General features: G+C 40.9%; 1 protein-coding gene across 8 annotated transcripts in view; it reads left to right on the top strand.

The window, feature by feature from the left end:
* Positions 1 to 8666: 8666 nt before the first annotated feature.
* Positions 8667 to 16861, top strand: part of CUEDC1 (CUE domain containing 1) — a 123262-nt gene continuing 115067 nt past the window's right edge. For 3 of the 8 annotated variants that reach the window (XM_074261870.1, XM_074261876.1, XM_074261868.1), the window contains exons 1-2: positions 8671 to 8829; positions 8957 to 9208. The gene's annotated coding sequence lies outside the window, so the exon portion shown is untranslated. Of the gene's footprint in view, positions 8830 to 8956; positions 9209 to 16861 lie in introns of all 8 variants that reach the window. The other 5 variants (XM_074261873.1, XM_074261877.1, XM_074261872.1 and 2 more) reach the window with 5 other exon arrangements.

Genomic DNA, 16861 nt, shown 5'->3' with positions numbered 1-16861 from the left:
AATTTCCAGTTCCTTGCCACTGAAAAAAGGGTTGCTACAAATATTTTTGTACATGTAGGTTTCTTTCCCTCTTTTAAAATTTGTTTGGAATATAGACCCAATAGAGACACTGCTGGATCAAAGAGTAGGCAGTTTGATAGCCCTTTGGGCATAGTTCCAAATTACTTTCCAGAATGATTAGATCATTTTACAATTCCACCAAGAATTCAGTAGTGTCTAGTTTTTCCACATTCCCTACAACATTCATCATTATCTTTTCCTGTCATTTTAGCTAATCTGAGAAGTGTGAAGTGATACTTCAGAGTTGTCTTAATTTGCATTTTTCTAATAAATAGTAATTTAGAGCATTTTTTTTCAGATGACTAGAAATGGCTTTAATTTTTTCATCTGAAAATTGTCTGTTCATATCCTTTGACCATTTATCAATTGGAGAATGGCTTGTATTCTTATAATCTTGAGTCAATTCTCTTTGTATTTTAGAAATGATGTCTTTATCAGAAACACTGGCTGTAAAAATTTCCCCCTAGCTTTCTGTTTTCCTTCTAATTTTGGCTGCATTGGTTTTGTTTGTGCAAAACCTTTTCAATTTAATATAATCAATATTATCTATTTTGCATTTCATAATGTTCTCTCGTTCTTCTTTGGCTATAAATTCCACCCTTCTCCACAGATCTGAGGGGTAAACTATCCCTTGTTCTCCTAATTTGATTGTAGTATCACCTTTTATATCTAAATCATGAACTCATTTTGACCTTATCTTGGTATATGGATGTTAGATATTGTTAAATGCCTAGTTTCTGCTATAGTATTTTCCAGGTTTCCCAGCAATTTTTGTCAAATTGTGAATTCTTATCCTGTCTTTGGGTTTATCAAACACTAGGTTATTATAGTCCTTGACTATTGTGTCTTGTGAACCTACCTATTTCATTGATCCACTACTTCTTAGTACCAAATACTTTTTTATATAGCTTTTTATTTACAAAATTTATGCATGAGTAATTTTTCAGGGTTGACAGTTGCAAAACCTTTTGTTCCAATTTTTCCCCTCCTTCTCCCCTCCCCCAGATGGCAAGTAGACCAATATATGTTAAATATGTTAAAGTATATGTTAAATACAATATATGTATGTATGTCCATACAGTTATTTTGCTGCACAAAAAGAATAGGACTTTACCAAATAATTTTGATGACCATTGCTTTATAATATCATTTTAGGCCATCTTTGTTTGCATTTCTTCATTAATGAGGAGTTTACTTCTTACTGTGTAGAGGGATATATAATTTTAATTGTCAAGTCTATACAGGCTATAGTTTCCCTATCTGTCAAATGAGAGCATTGGACTTTGAGGTCCCTTCTGTCTCTAAATCCAATGATATTTGCCATTATTATCCATGGAATTCTGTCTATGCTTTTATCCATATCCATGGGTTTTTAAACTTTCTCAGATTGCTCTACTCTTCTCACAAACTTAGCTGGGCATTTATAACAGCAGGGCAAAACTGAAATTGAGAAAGTCCCATGGGACTCTGTATTATAAAGTCGGATCACAGTCATGCAAGCTCCATTTGGAGAATAAAACCAGACCATGTGGATTTTTTGCATCTTCCAGGAAAAATTGCTCATCAAACCAATTATAGTTCTGAAAAATCTTCTTAAAGCCTTCTAGATAGAAACTGATGTAGATGGCAAAGATGGTTGTTGATGTTTGGGAGTAAATCTGGCCTGGCCTGAAGTAAAACAAAACAAAACTCTTGATAACTTTCCTATTTTGCCCTTTCTTCTACATTTTTGCTTTTTTAACTAGTAGAATTTCTAGCAATTACTCCTTTAAGACTAAGTGAAAGTCCCACCTAGGGACCTAGGCAGATCTAGGGCTTCTACAGCTTAGCTAGTGACCAAAAGGGTTACTGAGAGATGCCTGGAAGGTCTACATAGGTTGCAGCAGATCATTACTAATAATAGCTAACAATTCTGTATTAGCAGTGTGTTAAGTAGATAGAGATGCTCTCTAAAGTAGTCAAAAAGAACTGGGTTCAAATATCACTTTTGATATCTATCTACTTGTGTTTCCAAGACAAGTCACTTAACATCATACTGTCTCAGAAAATTCTTTTTTTTTTTTGAAACCCAGAATAAACTCTTTATTACAAAAATACAACAGTCAAGAGGGATCAACATTATAAATATTTTCACATGCCTGGCCAATTTCTGTTATCATAAGGAGTTACCTGTATAAGAGACAGGGGAGGAAGACTATGTTCTGTATCCAAGGAGAACATCTAAGCAAGGTCCATCTGAAATCTCCTTTGCTCCTGATAATGCTCAGGAGAGGCTGTGAGTCTCTGGACACAAGAAACTAAGATAATTCTCCTGGTCAAGTACCTGCTTTTCCCTCCTCTGTTAAAATAATTTTCCCTTTCATGGCTTCTATTCCTGTGAAGTTGGGTCATAGAAAAGAAGTTACAGACTGAGCTAAATGCTATCCACACTCACAGGACCACTGTGTTGATGAGAGAATGAAGCATTTGTGGCCAAGATGAAACAGGTTTCTCTTGTTTGGTGACAGAACAATTTCAGGTAAGCCATGGGTCCAGTATCCGATGGGTAATGACAAGTAGCGAGAAAGAAGTCCTGGGAGAGCAGGATGTTTGGTTGGAGATACATTCATAAAGCTTCACTGCTGTAGTTCTCCACCTCTCTCCACAAGTAATCAATTTTTTGAAATGCTATGGTCTTAACAAGAGACTATTTAATTCCAGTGATGGAATCACCAAAGTTTGCACACCAACAGCAAAAGTATTTCTTAAGCACAATTTTAATTGGACAGCCTAAGTAGGAAGGCAAACATAAAATAAAGTGCATCTTCCTCAATGGGACAAAACTGCAAACAGATTTTGATCTTCTGCCTCTGCTTCCCAAGGAGTACATGATAATGACAGGGTATTAGGATATAAAGTTCCAGAGCCAAGAGTGATTCAACAATAACATTTTGCAGAAATAAGACAATCTTTGTTATCACATTCCTGCCCTTGGATACATAATCTTAATAAAAAACACTTGTTCAGCACAATAACTTTGAAAATATTATATTATTTGCCACCCCTTTCCCTAACCTCATTTCCTCTTGTCACTGGACAAAGTGATTTGTTCAAGTTCCTAAGAACTCTATGTGTACAAGAACTGGAGAACAGATATCAGAGGGGCACTTTCTTACTCGCTGACCAATTCATTCATTCATTCATTCTGAGGGAAGATAATGTATAGATAATCCCTATTTGCTCCCCCTCCCCTCCTTAGGTAACCAGGGCTGAATGACCTGTGCAGGGTCATACAGCAGTCTGAAGCTGCATCTGGATCAGGACCTCTGAGCTCCCAGGCTGGTACTCTGCCCACTGTGCCAGCTAGCTGCCCCATGCCCACTTTATCACTGTCCCTAATCCCCTTCCTGTGTGATCCTAAAGCTGGGAGCCTAACCAGGGAAAGGCAGCCTCCCATTCGGACTTCTGGAGAGAATCTCCTCGAAGGTCAGAGGTTGGTGGATGCCGAGGTCCTGGGATCTCAGGTCCCCGGGTCTATTTTGCATAAGGCCTCATGTCAGGTACAGGAGGTGCAAAGACACTGAGACACGGGGGCACACACTCAACACTGAACATGGGAAGTACGTATGTGCCACAAAGAATCAGAAAGGGCAAAGATGATTCCAGATGGGGAAGTGGAGGGTTCCATGGAGATTTTGGTCTTCAAGGGCGTGAAAGACTACTTTCCAAAGAACAGTCTGGAAATACTTGAGCACAGCTGCTTTGGGGACACAGCCTGCACCCCCACAGGTGGGACTGGAGTGCACATGCAGGCCAAAGGGTTCCTGACTCATCCATTCCCACTCTGGTCCCCTGGGAAAAAGGAGGTTCTACACTGGGCCAGCCCTGACAGCCTCGGAGAAAGTCCTGGGGGAGTCAGCAAAGTCGGGCCCTTCTCCCCAACCAGCATTTTTTTGGGGGGGCAGTGGCACTTCTGCAAGGTGCTTGGGGAAGGTAGTGGTCTTTGTTTTTTATAACAAGGACTTCTTCTGCATAATTTATTCAGATATAAGGGTGAGCCACATCTGGTGAGTGAAAGGGAAGTCATCCAGCTGAAGGAGGAGCAACGTTGCTTTGGCAGACTTGTCTGGAACAAGGGAGCCTGGGGCATCTTCCCTAGAAACAGCTTTTTCTCCCAAGTGCCAGCTCCGGACATGCCCTCCTTTAGTCCTCAGAAGACCAGCCAGCAGGATGAGGTCTGCTACCTTACTCAGGCATGCACTTACCTCAGAGGGCCCCTAAAAAGTTCTGCTATTTTAACCAGAGCTGGAGAGGGGCATTATCAGATCCTCGACTCACAACCCAAGTCTATTAAGTCTATTTTCCATATATATATATGTTTGTTTTGTTTTTTTTTTTTTGGCTGAGGCAAATGGGGTTAAGTGACTTGCCCAGGGTCACACAGCTGGGAAGTGTTAAGTGTGTAAGGTTAGATTTGAACTCAGATCCTCGTCTCAGAAAATTTTTAAAGATTTTGAGCTGTAGAGAATGGTATCAAGAGAATTATCCCTGGCAGTTGAGCTGAGCTACAAAAAAGGACAGACCAGCTGAGCAACCAAATTTCACAAGGATGCTAAGTCCAGGTGAGAGAAGAGTGAACTCTCCATGAGAAGAAAAAGGATTTGGGTGGGGGAGAGGGATCCAATCCTGGAGACATGAGCTGTCTTGACTGCATATGTTCTCTGCATGTGTCATTCATTTCTATTGTATTCTTCACAACTCTGTATTTCCTTTGGGTACCATATATATTTGTGGGTGAATATAACTTGAGTTTTTGGAGGAGTTTTAAGATTTCACTGGTAACCATTACTAGGTCTATACTTCAAGGAGATAAAAAAAATAGAAAAATACCCATATGTACAAAAATATTTATGACAGCTCTTTTTGGTAGCAAAGAATTGGAAACTAAGGGGATGCTTATCAATTGGGGAATGGCTGAAGAAATTATATGAATGTGATAGAATGCTATTGTACTATAAAAAAAAAGATGAAGGGAAAAGTTACAGCAAAATCTAGGAAGACCTATGTGAATTGATACAAAGTGAAGTGAGCCAGGAAAGCAATCTGTACAGTAACAGCAATATTGTAAAGATGATCAACTGTGAAATAATCTGATCAATACAACAATCTACCACATCTCCAAAGAATTCATGATATAAAATGCTAACCACCTCCAGGTAGAGTACCAGTGGTTCAAGAGTAGATTGAAGTATGTTTTTAATTTTCTTTCTTAATTCCATTGCTTTTTTGTGACACAGTTAATGTGGAAATGTTTTATGTGACTGTGTGTGTGTGTGTGTGTGTGTGTGTGTGTGTGTAATGGGTATCATATCTCTTGTCATCTCAATGGATGAGGAAGAAGGTAGAGGGATAGAGAGAATGTGGAATTGAAAGTAAAAATTAAATTATAATTTAAAAAATATATTTAGAAAAATCCCATTGTATCAGTGAAGGGAGTTTCACCATTGAGAGTTCATTAAACCAAAGAAATCACAAATACAAACAAACAACTCCCCCCTCCCCCCAAAAAACAAAAACAACAACAAACCAATACAACCAAACAAAACCAAAATTTGAACATTACTTCAAAATATTTAAAGGTAGAATTAGCCTGGCAGAGTAGATTGAATTCCAGCCTTAAAGTATTTCCAAATCTTGCTTCTAATAAGTCCTGATAATCTGCAAATCACTTGATCACTTAGTGTTTCAAGCAACCCTCTAAGACTATAATAGGTCAAGACCAAATATTTATATTGGGTTTGCTATGTTTTGTATATATGATATTATCTGATTCTCACAACAATCCTGTAAAGAGGTAGGATACTATCATCCCAATTTTACAGACAAAGAAAATGAGGCTGAGAGATTCAGTAAGTGAAGTGAATTTTTGTATCCTGGGCCTTGCATAGTACCTAGTACATAGTAGCCACTTAATAATTGCTCTGTGATTGATTGCATAGGGTCACAAAGCTATTAAGTATCAAGGTAGTGATCAAACATTACTTTAGTAATGATTATAGATATCCGTTGTATAATTTTTTGTATTTTATAAAATATTTTGTATATACTATATCATTTAATCCTTATGTAGCTAGTACTGGCCATCTAGGCTAGTAAACTTACCTTTAATAGATTGAGTAATTTGATACAATTAGTTCAAAACAAAAAGATTTACCAATATATCAAAAAAGCAGAAGGGGAGGGAACATACATTTAGTTAGTGCCTATTATGTATCAGGTACTGTGTTATACTGGAAGACAGAGCTTAAGTGATTTTCCTGGAATCACACAGCTAGTAAATGTCTGAGGCCAGATTTTAACCCAAGTTATCTTGACCACAGGCCCAGAACTTCATTCATGATGGAGTGTAAGAACATGTAAGAACTATCTGTAAGAACAGTAGCTTCAAAATGTTTTCTCCTTAAACATTTTCCCAAAGATACACACAACATGGGAATAGGTACAAACTTAGAATACAATAGGCATATATGTAGGAAACATATAGTGCTCCAGTACTGAAGGGCTAATTATTTGTTTGATTAGCATTTTCTTCTGGAATGGCAAAAGTTTTTATTTTCTCATGGAGAATTGATACTATTCTACTCTCTGATCTACTTTTGTTTGAGCAGGGTGCTCATTTAAGTTTCCTGGGTCTTCCTCTTTCTGCTCAGCTCTCTTCTCAGCTGCCATAAACCTCATTCCTTGAATGTTTCATTTCTGTGTCTACCCAGAGTGTTTATGTGCCTTGTTAGGAACTTCTGCCAGCTGTATTGTCTCTGACTGACTTTTACTATAAGTCACATTCTATAGATATAATCCAAATCTTGAAATTGATGTGGGGGGATGGCAAGCTTTTTTTTTTTTAATTTTTATTTTTTGATGTGCATCTATATCCTTTATTTTTATATCATTTGTATTTCCCACTCATTCTTTCTCCACCCCCTCCCAGAGAGCCATTCTTTATAAAAAAGAGTTTTAAAAAGAGGAAGAAAAAAAGTTCTGCAAAATTAACTTTTAAAAAGTCTGACATATACAGTGTTCTATATCATTGACCTTTCTATTTCTACAAAGAGGTGGAGAGATTTGTTATCTCATATCTCTTCTTGAGGGACAGGTTTGGTCATTATAATTTTGCATCATTAAGTTGTGATGGCTCCATTATGTTTTTAAAAATAGACATTGCTATAACAATGCATATTTTTTTCTTGGTTCTGCTTTCTTACCTTGGTATCTGTTCAAATACAGTTTTTCTATTCATTATGTTCATCATTTCTTATAGCATAGTCACATTCCATTATACTCAGGCACAATTTGTTTAGTCTTTTCCCAATTAATAGGCAGCTTCTTTATGTCCAGTTTTTTGTTGCCACAAAAAGTGCTGCGATTTTAGTGGACAAGGACCCTTTCTTTTTTCATTGATCTTCTTGGAGTACATGATAGGCTTGTGCTTTAAAAGCCACCTTGGACGTGGCTAATTTTTGTCCTGCCTATTCAATCAGAAAACTTTTTCACACTGCACAGGAAATGACAGGGTGTCTTTGTTTTTCATTTAATATATTTAATACTTCATTACCTCTATTATCTACCCCTTATTTTCTGTAATTAAATCAACTAACTGGTGTGTGGGGAGAGATGGTTCCAAATCCCTCACTCCCACTATACTTAAAAAAAAAAGCTTGTGAGGTAGGTGTTATTATTTCCATTTTACAGAGAAGGACATTGAAGCTGATAGAGGTGGTGACTTGCCCCAGTAAGTGTTTGGTTTAATATTTGAATTTAAATCTTCCTCACTCCAAGTTCAGTGATTTAACATCTCCACCATCTACCAGCTCCCATGTTTTCTACATCAGGGTGCCTTTCAAATATTACCAAAGGAAGTAGTGTAAAAAATATCAATTTGGAGTTCCAAGAGACCTTAGAGATCACCCAATTATCAACCTCATTTTACAAATAAAGAAACAGAGACCCAGAGACTTGCCCAAGATCAGCCAGCTAATAAATGGCAGAATGTGAATTCCAATCCAGATCAGATTGACTTAAAAACCCCCACTTTTGTGGGCCCTTTCCCCCCCCTCCCTGTTATTCTGGTGATATGTAATATGAAAAGGTGAGAAAGGGATAACAGATGTAGGCCTCTAGTGTCCACCCCATTGCTACCTGGTATAGTGAAATAAACAAAACAAAATGCAAAACTTATAAATGTTTTCAGCTCATACTTTATGGGAAGAACCCATTAAATCATACAGGATAACAAAGCATGGGGTAAGATGCTGTCTGCTCTCCCGGGAGTCAGCATCCAGTTCTGTGAATATCACGGATCCTTGAGGGCTGGGGAGGGAGAGGGGTGAAACGCAAAAAACCAAGTTTCTTCTTCCCTCAGGCCTCGCAGCTGGCTCCTACCTCCCATCTAGCGCCTAGGTCCCTCTTCCTCTAATTTCCCTTTCCTTTCTCAGTTCCCCTCCCTCTCTCCCTCATAGGGAATGGGGGAGGGGTATGATGCTTGGCTCTATGCTTCCTCCCCCTCCATCCCCCAGCATCCCCAGTTGAGGGTGACGTCCTAATCTTCCCAACCTCGGGCCAAAAAGACCTGGGAGGGGAGTGAGGGATAAAAAGGTGGTGTTACCTAAGAGGAGAGGCTCGCTGTGTGCCCCCTCCCACTGAAAACGCCCCCTTCCCCCCTCTTTGGTTGTGGAAGCCTTCTTGGCTATTCCCTGCACTCCAATCTCATCCGAAAGGCCCCGGGAGGACAGGGTGAGCAGGGCCTGAGGGCGGGGGATCCCCTCTGCTCTGGCTGGCTCTCTCACCCTCCCCCCCATACCCCCGCCCGCCCCCAGCCCCGCTCCTCCCGCTCAGTTCCACTTGTGGTCTCCGCCGACAGGGCAGGGACAGCTGCATTTCTCGCAGCGGGCCACTAGGAAGCTTGCCGGCGCCTCGCATTCTCCTCCTTCTCCCGCCCCAGCCAGAGCCAGAGCCGGAGCAGGAGCCCGAGATTGCACCCCTTTCCCCAGAGCTGCGTCCCAGCACCGTCACCCCACCTAGCCTGTGGCTTTCCAGGGCTACTAGAGGCGGGACTCACACTCCATCCAGGCTACAGGGAAGAGAGTGGAGGAGCGCCCCTCGCTTGTCTTGGGTAAGCGCCCCCTCCTTCCAGCTTCCTTTCCTCTTCCCCTCCCCGGGCTCGGCCCCTTCGTTGTCCTGGTTCCCCCTACCCCCTTTAAAGCCCAACCTGGGGCCCGGCCCTAGCTTGGGAGCCGTGGGGCGCGGATTGAACGTGAAGACGGCGCGGGGATGAACGTCGCGTCGCGAATTGACTGCCAGTTCCTGTGGCAGTGGAACGTTCCCGGGAGCTCGAGCTGCCGGGAGCCGCGTGCCGGCAGCCCCCTCCCAGCAGCTCCAAGCCGTTTCGCCTCGATCCCCTGTTGCTTGGTTCTAGCCATGTGTTGGGGGAGGGGTGTGTGCTGTGGTGCGGTGTGGTGCGGTGTGGTGTGGTGTGTGTGTGTGTGTGTGTGTGTGTGTGTGTGTGTGTGTGTGTGTGTGTGCATGACTGGGTGGACGGACATAAGGGCGGGAGGGTGGTCGCGCGCGGGCAGCGCCGAGAAAGGAATAGAGGCCTCTTGGGGGCCAGGGCCGTCTCCTCGTCCCCCTAGTCCCGAGCCCCTTTCTAATCGTTTCTGGCTTTGTATGGACTCCCCGAACACACCCTCCTCCCTGCTCTCCTTAGGCCGTGGTCTAGTGTCTGGGCGCCGGCTGGGTTGACCTGTAGACAGGAGGCCCTGGGGGTCGTCTCCCCCATAAGGGAGGATAGCGAAAGCTTTCTATCTCCCTTGCTATAGGTCAGTTGAACCCCTTCCCCCCACCCTCTCCCCAGGGAATCAAATCTCTCCCCAGCCTGAGAAGGGAAAGTTCAGAGCTTCTTCCTCCCCCATGCTTTCTCCTGTCTCAGCAGTCTCTCATTATTCATCTTTCTGTCTTACTGCTCCAGCACGTAGGTGATTTTATTTTATTCAGGATTTCTCCCCCTTCCTTCTCAGTTTTCTCTCTTCTGCATTGTTGCTTTAAAACGCCTCTCCCCCACCTCATAAAATTTCCCCCATCTTTTCCTTTTTATTAAGAAAAGAAGCCATAGAAAACAAGCACCCCAAATAGAAAGAGGTGCAAAGGAATATGGGGGAAGTTTCCTGAGTGAGGTTTCAAAAGAGAAGGTAAGGAAAGATCAAGGGGGAAAAATTGGATGTCTTGAGTTTCAGGATGAGAATTCAGGATGATATGGAATTTGAATCCAGGACCCTCTCTGAAACATTGATGACAGGTTGAGTCATAGATGATCCATTGGTTGCTACCTGTTTTGGTTCTTCAAACTCTGGGAACCAATAAAAGCAAAATCCGTGGTACCTGAATGGACATTATGCTTTCCTTGCCTAGCTGCTTTCCCTGGAGACAGAGGCAATGTTCACCACATTAGGTGGCCTATTCTCACTCTTTTCAGACAAACATCATACTTTCTCCCCAAGATGGAATTTGTCAGGAGGCTGGGGAGTTGTTTTGCTCACTAAATAGTCTCAGCCCTTTCCCCCCATGGAAGGAGAAGATCAGTGTTTGGTCTTCCATATTGTCATGGGATTTTCTTAAGGGAAATCCTGACCTGTTTTTGTTTTGTTTGGGCCACAGATACAAGGTGAAGGTACTCTGGAAGAACCCAGCTCTCTAGCCTTTCTAGTAGGAAGTAGAGTGTGGGGGTGGGGGTAAAAGAGGGTCTGTGAAGGGTTCTGCCTTTTGCTGAGCAGGACAGCATGAATATATGATTTGCAGCTGGGATTATTGAGATGAGACTAAGGGAACTTATTGGCCATTTAGTTGGTGGTTTGTCAAAGGTTGCGGGTGAATACTCAAAGGAAGCTGTGTAAATATTAGACTCTAGGCTGTCAGAGATGGTTAAGGCTAGTTGGAGGCAAGAGAAATGGCAAATTACACTGGATTACCTTCTAGATTTTGTGGTTCAGCTCAGTTTCTTGAAGGCAAACCTGTCAAAGAGTTTTCCTAAATTGAGACACCTGAGCTAACTACCATGGAAAGAGCTAGCATCTTGTCTCACACAAGACATCTGTGTGTATGTGTTTGTGTGTATGCATGCGCTTTTCATGATCATCTTTCTTCTTAACACTGAGCTTCTGGTAATGTACTGAAGAGGACTGGGAAGACAAGGGAATACTGGACTTCTAAGTCAAATTCCTTGCCTTTAAGTATCTTGTATAGCCATGGACACATGGCACCCTTTTCTGTATACAGTGACTTCTATGTGTCTTCACTGGGGTGGCTGTGGACACTCAAAAGGCTGCTAAAATATTGGAAAGGAGTTGGTTGAGTAGACACTTTCCCATCTGTCACTGACTGTCCAAGGGAGCCAGCTCTGTCCCCTTTCAGAGTTTCATTTTCCTCATGTGGGAAATTGTGGTGAGGTCATTTCAGGGAGGAGGAAGGTAGATGATGACATCGAATAATGTGTGCAAACGATTGGCAGGAAGCTTATGAGAAAAAAAGAAGGCTGTGAAGAGGGTTTGTCTGGAAGCAAGTGCTACTTGGGATAGAGACTGGAGCAAAAGGAAGTTCCATAGAGAGATTTAGTGGCTTCTGGGATGAATGAGGTAGGAGATAAAGGACCTTCAGCACATGATGAATGAGTGATTTGTCCTCTTCAGTTATCTGTACCTCATATACTTAGAGGCACGCTAAATGGACAGCTGAACCTGTGTTTGGCTAGATAACTGTTTTGGAATTTGACTTCCTAGAAGCAACAGTGTATCCCATAAGAGTCTTTGTTCAAGGCATCTGTCTGTGAGTTGCTGCCCAAGTACTGAGGGCCCCTTCCCATCCTCCACATACCCCTAGGATGATTTTGGGTCATTTGGTCTTTGAAGATAGTTTAGTACTGTGCTCATAGTAAAAGTTCCTGTTTGCTCATTCAGGGTCCCTAATAGTCTTCCATTTTTGGTTTTTAAAGTTTTTTTGGAGTGGCAAAATCATGGAAGGATGTGGAATGGAGCCTTGGAGGGAGGAAACTGGGAGATAAGCTTGCACTCTTGCCAGTGACTTGAAGATGATTGAAATTCCCTAAATCTCCACTCTTCTCATACCTCAACTTCAATGAGAAAATCAGAACCAAATTAGCTATTTCATGAAGATCATGGGTCAACTTGTGAGCAAGGAAACTCAAAAGGAAATATCCAAAAGTCAAACACTGCTCTGTCTGTCTGCAAATGGTCTAAACTTTGAACATAGGGACTACTTTGTTTTGTCTTTTCATCCTCAGTACCCAGAAGAGTGCCTTGCACACAATAGGCAAAAAAGCAGGTTTGTTGAATTGAGTCCTACTTTCTTCCTTAACATAATGAAAACTTCAATTTCCCTTCCCCTAGGGACCTTGCCCCTCTGTGATTGCCTCCATAGATGGAAGCTACACCACAGCGGAGAGAAACCCACTGCTGCTACTTTGTCACCAAATCCTATTCACACTTGCTAAGAGATTTCTCCCTTGGTCTTGTTGCAATGAGAACTTAAAAATCCTGTTAAACTCCCAGCTCTCCTTTTCCCAGAGGGGTTTGTGGTGGTCTTCTTATTTTTCACAGTTGTTTTCCTGCAGTTTTTTTTTTTTTTGCTCTTCCAAAACATCCTATTCAATGCCCTTTCTTCACCCTCTGCAATGAATTACACACTATTGACCTTTCAACTAGATACCAAGTTCACTGAAAGCACATGTGTCCTCTAATACTGACCCCAGCCATGCAGGGCCCTTTTTCATTCTCATGGCCAATGCACAGACTCCCTGGGGACACTGCTAACTCTACTACAAGTATGATTCTACCAAATTCTATTTCTTTGCAGGAATCCCCCCCTCTTTTTTTTCTTCTGCCACAAAATCAATATCTGGCTGACTGTTTCCTTCCCCTTTTTATACCATCCTCTTCTGTTGTTCGCTATAGACATTTGGAGATGTTAATAGAGAAAAGGGAAAGTTCTCTCTTGTATCTTCCCTCACACCATCACTTCCCATTTCCAGCTTCTAGAATAATCTCTAAGGGAAAAAGAAGGGCTAGCCACACTAAATCACTGCCATCTACTTCCAGTCTCTTTTTTAATTCCTCTGTCCCCAATACCATATATTCTAAGATATGTAGCCAGTTTCTCAGATATTCTGGATACTTCCCCCCAGCCCAGTTAGATTTTCAATTTCAGTCACAAGACCCTCAGTTAAATTGAGCCCAGATAATTAAATAAATAGCATATACAGATAATTTCAGGAGACAGAGTACTGACAAACTGGAGAGATCAGGAAAGGCCTTATGTAGGAGCTGGCATTTTGAAGAAATCTTTAGGTAAAAAGAAATATATACCAATCCTTGGGAACTAACTAAGCAGGGACATGGAGCCTGTTGTGAACTTGCAGAGCAACTAGTAGGTAGGCCAGTTTGTGTGGAATATAGAGTACATAAAGAGGAGTAATTAGAGGTAAGATTGGAAAGATTGAATTCATTCATTTATTCATGGAAATATGGGTGGGAGCCAGATTGTGAAGGGCTTTAAATGCCAGGCCGAGAATCTTGCATTTTATCTTAGAAGGAAGCAAACATGTATTAAGCTACTGCTTTGTGCCAGGAACTGTGCTAAGAGCTGGGGAATACAAAGAAAAGCAAAAAATAATCCCTGATCTCAAGGGCTTTATAGGATTTTATAGGGATACCCTATAGGATACCCTACTTTATAGGGTAAAGGGAGAAAGGGAGGTGGGGGAGGAAGAGAAAGAAGGAAGAGGGGAGAGGAAAGAGAGGGAGAGGGGGAGAGAGAAACAGAGACAAAGAAGGAAGGGAGACAAGGAAAACAAAAAAGAGAGAGAAAAAGAAAGGGGATAAAGAAAGAAGAGAGAGGGAGAGAGAAAGGAAGGGAGGAGAGAGGAGAAAAGAGTGAAGAATAAATGTGAGTTTTAGCAATTATAATTTGACCTCTATAGAAGGCGAATTAGAGAGAGAGGAGGATGGAAGCAGGGGGAGCCAATTAGGAGGTTTACATGAGTGCAAGAAAGAGCAAGAAGGGATCAAGTTTGCTTGATTTTTTAAATCTCATGACTCTTGTTGCTCTAGGGTGTGAAGTGGAAGTGTGGTTACTTGCTTGATATACTTTGTGGTTTTTCATAGATCTAGAAATGTTGCAGCCTCATGTAACTTAGCCTGCATTCTGAATTGCTGAAGAAGGCAGAAAAGTTAGAGGACTCTCATATGGAAGGAGTAGACTTCTTGCTGTTCTCCTTCCCTCCTGAGGAATGTATCAAGTTGCTAGGGGAGGAGTTTAAATTTAGGTTCGCTATAATGAAGAAATTCTAAAGGAAGGCATGAAGTTATCAGAACAGGTGATTTATGTGAGAGTGTGACATGTGGCTCTGAAGGGCTTTGGAAAAGAGATTTGGTAGGAGAGATTTTCCTCTGCTTTAAGGAAGGTGATTTCTTCTGGAAATAGAGAAATGGATCAGCTCTAGTTCATTTACAGGACACTAAGAGAGGAATCAGAGTATTTTAGAGCTGGGAAGAGTTTCATATAGTCCAGCTCTCTCATCTGACAGGAAGAAAAAGGAAACATGGAAAGGGAAGTCACTTGACCTCGCCTAATGAGTGGATATTTTTCAGACCTGAGCACAAGATTCCAGATTTCCTATTTAATGCTCATTCTTCCAGAGCAGGATAGTTAGACATGAGTCCATGGGCCTTTGACATATTTAGCAAAACTTGTTGCTGACAGAAGATGGACAAGAGCATTCTGTCAGTGCCTTACATTTCCTAGTGAAGAGACCCACAAGAAAACTGGAAAATGGTTACTGAGAATGTGTTATGAATGGTAAAATAGTTTATCCAATTTTCACAGAGAAGAAATAACAGAACTTCCTAATTCTTCTTGAATTTATTGTATTATATACATTTGGAGAAGGGGAGAAGAAACAAATCGACATTCCTGAATTTTTGCTCAGGCTAATAATAATTCCAATTTATCCTACCAGAGCAGCTGAAGAACTGAAGGAGTGAGAGGAAACTCCAAAATCTGTTGAAGGCTCTTAGGAAAGTAGCTCGTTATTTAATAAATAAACCTTGAATAATCCACAAAGTTTATTATTTGTTCATGAATCATTAGGAGTGTTGATTGTATGTTCATCCATCCCAATTCTTTGTTCTATCATTGATCTTTTAGTCTCAAGAAGAAACATAAAGGATTTTTTTTCAGACTCATGGGAAATATACAGAAATAACCAACTCTACACTGAGCCCACTAACATGGCCATGGTGAGCACACAAAGAAAAAAAATACATCTTATTCTTAGATGGAGGAGCTGATTAAAACTGAGCCAAATATGAACTGATGTTGATAATGAGATGAAAACACAGGGCAGTGAACTTGGAGACCCAGGGTGAAACTAAATTGACTGGTGGAGAAATATGGAGAAACCACAACAGGGTTAAGCAAAAGGGCAACTAGAGGACAAGACTTCCTCTTTTCCTTTCTCTTCTCCAGCCCCGTTATCCCCAGTTCATTTGAAAATCATCTTCTTGTCACAGAGTACTTACTAAGATAGTCATTGCCACCTTTACCACTTCCAGCTCCCCCTATGGGGTTCATTTGCTTTCATCCATAGCCAATGAGCTGAGTTGGAACTCACAGAACTGAGGGGAAGCCTCACTTCCAACAAAGAAGTTGTGGGGAAGTGATGAATCTCAAATGAGTTTGCCTTTTCTCTTTAATGAAATTGGCATTGATTTCAATTCAGGCTATGCCAGGAGAGGAGAGAGGAATTGAGGCAAGGAGAGGGAAAAAAGGGATAATTTTCTTTAACTATTGGCTTCATTTGCTGAAAGGGGAAGAGAAAGTTAAGGGAGGGAGTTGAGGGGAACTTTTGTGATAAGAGGAATTGAAAAGGGATGAATAAAGAGAACAGGTCTTTGGGAAAAAACTTGGGCAGCTAAGTGATACAATAGGTAGAATCCTGAATTATTGAGTCAGGAACATATAAATTCAAATCCTACCTTAGATACTTATCTCTATGATTCTGGGTAAATCATCTTACCTATCTGAACTTCAGGGCTCTTTATTTGTAAAATTTGTGCTCCCAGGTTGTTGTGAGAATCAAATGATATAAATATGTAGTAAGTATTTTGTAAATCTTTAAGTGACATATAAATGCCAATTTTGTTATTATTATTATTATTACCATTTCTTGGAGATAAGGATGAAAGTTTTATATGAAAAAGCAATAAATATGTGGAGGACTGCAAAAAAAAAAAAAAAAGACTGTTCATCATCTCTTTCTTTTTTTTTTTTTTTTTTTTAATTTTTTTTTATTATATATATATATATATATTTTATAATATTATCCCTTGTATTCATTTTTCCAAATTACCCCCCCTCCCTTATTCCCTCCCCCCGACGACAGGCAATACCATACATTTTACATGTGTTACAATATAGTCTAAGTACAATACATGTGTGTGAATATCATTTTCTTGTTGCACAATAAACATTAGAATCCGAAGGTACATGCAACCTGGGCAGACAGATATTAGTGCTAACAATTTACATTCCCCTCCCAGTGTTTCTTCTCTGGGCGTATCTACCTCTGTCCATCATTGATCAACTGGAAGTGAGTTGGATCTTCTTTATGTTGAAGATTTCCACTTCCATCAGAATACATCCTCATACAGTATCGTTGTTGAAGTATACAGTGATCTTCTGGTTCTGCTCATTTCACTCA

The sequence above is a fragment of the Sminthopsis crassicaudata genome, chromosome 4 (assembly GCF_048593235.1).
Source record: "Sminthopsis crassicaudata isolate SCR6 chromosome 4, ASM4859323v1, whole genome shotgun sequence".
In the NCBI taxonomy this organism is placed as follows: Eukaryota; Metazoa; Chordata; class Mammalia; order Dasyuromorphia; family Dasyuridae; genus Sminthopsis; species Sminthopsis crassicaudata.
The sequence above is the reverse complement of the archived record's forward strand: the minus strand, read 5'-3'. Positions and strand labels throughout refer to the sequence as shown.